Source organism: Elephantulus edwardii, unplaced genomic scaffold (genome assembly GCF_000299155.1).
Source record: "Elephantulus edwardii isolate Elephantulus edwardi_28Jun2011 unplaced genomic scaffold, EleEdw1.0 scaffold00137, whole genome shotgun sequence".
NCBI lineage: Eukaryota > Metazoa > Chordata > Mammalia > Macroscelidea > Macroscelididae > Elephantulus > Elephantulus edwardii.
The window spans coordinates 3141592-3143429 of record NW_006399887.1 but is presented as its reverse complement, the minus strand read 5'-3'; positions in this window follow the sequence as shown (position 1 = coordinate 3143429).

Here is a 1838-nt window from a genome sequence, read left to right as displayed (position 1 = left end):
GTTTTTTTATTTCCTGGCTACTGGTGCCAAGAGTGTTGACTGTGGAGCGAAGCTTGAGCATAGAGAAGCCAAAACAAAGGGAAACCATGCCAAAGTAAAAGAGCTGAAAGACTTCAAGTTACAGCGCAAGAAGACAAAACAAAGTATTATAATAGGTTGTACAGAGAGCTGGAATTGAAGAATAAAAAGGGAAGAATTAGCTCTGCATTTTGCAACCTGCAAGAACTGAAAAACATATTTAAGCTTCCAATTGCGATATGGAAAAAACCCACTCTGCCTGCCAGAGTGGAGACTGCCCGGCTGCATAAACTCTACCTAGCCTCATGGACACTGGCCCATTGCGCCTGCACCAGGAGCACCAATGTCACAGAGAGAGGAGAGGAAATGGGAAGACACAGGTGAGGGGAAACCTGAGCCATCAAATCAGAATTGGCGGGGGCCAGAGGATGGGAGATGCTCAAGGGGCAAAAGAGGGAATTAAACTCAGTGCTGGCAGGGTGGAGTGAGTGTGGAAATAAAACACATGCTCCTAAGGAGTGGCCTCCTGAAACCAGCACTTGACCTGTTTGTTACCTGCATACAGATGTTCTTCGGCTCTTTGGATTAAAATGTTCATCTATCAAATAATGCTCTACAGCTGAGTACCCAAATTAAACAAACTAGGGAGAAGGATTGGCCATCCACTAATGGAAATAACAGGACTTCGAAACCCTATGTACAACAGAGCACACTTAGACTAGCCAATATAGCACCTGTGGCTGAGGCTTCATATTGGGTGTCACAAAGGAGGAGGAACAGTTGCAAACAGACCCTACTGAATGGAACCTGGAATGTGAGACGTATGAATGAAGGGAAACCAGAAATTGTTAAGGAAGAAATGGGACACATAAATATTGACAAAGTAGACATTGGCAAAATGAAATGGATTGGTTTGGAACGTTTTGAAACAGATAATCATTTCATCTGCTAAGCTGGAAATGAAAAGTGAGGAGGAAATGGGGTCACATTCATAGTTAAAAAAAACCATTTCTAGATCCATCTTGTAATCCAATGTTGTGAGTGACAAGATAATATACATACACATACAAGGAAGATCTGTTAATTCCACTATCATTCAAATTTATGGACTAACAGCCAGAGCCAAAGAGGAGGAAATAGATGATTTCTACCAACTGTTGCAATCAGAAATCGATCAAGCATGCCATCAAGATACATTAGTATAATGAGTGATTGGAATAAAAAAGTTTGGAACAAGGAAGAAGGATTGGTAGCCAGGAAACATGGATATGGCAACAGAAATGAAGCTGAAGAAAGATAGAATTCTGTACAGTCAATGATTTATTCATTGAAAATAGCATTTATAAGAACAAAAACATTCACTAAACTCATGGATCTCACCTGATAGTCTACATACTAAGCAGATTGATTGCATAGGTGGGGAAAATCATTGGAGACTCTAGATATCAGCTGTGAAAATTAGGCCAGGTGTTGACTGTGGAACGGATCATCAACATAGTTGCACGTAAGTTCAAACTGAAGCTAAAGAAAATAAAATCCAATCCACAAGAACCAAAGTTTCACCTGGAGTCTATCCCCCCTGAATTTAAAGATCATCTTAGGAACAGGTTGAAACCTTGAATACTGAGTGAAGACCCAATGAAATGTGGGAAGATATCAAGAATATTATCCATGAAGATTGCAAAAGGTCATTGGAAAAAACCTAAGTGTCCATCAGCAAATGAATGGATAGAGAAGCTGTGGTATATTCACACAATGGAATATTATGCTGCATTGAAAAACAAGGAACTCATGTAATATTATTCAAAATGGGTGACCCT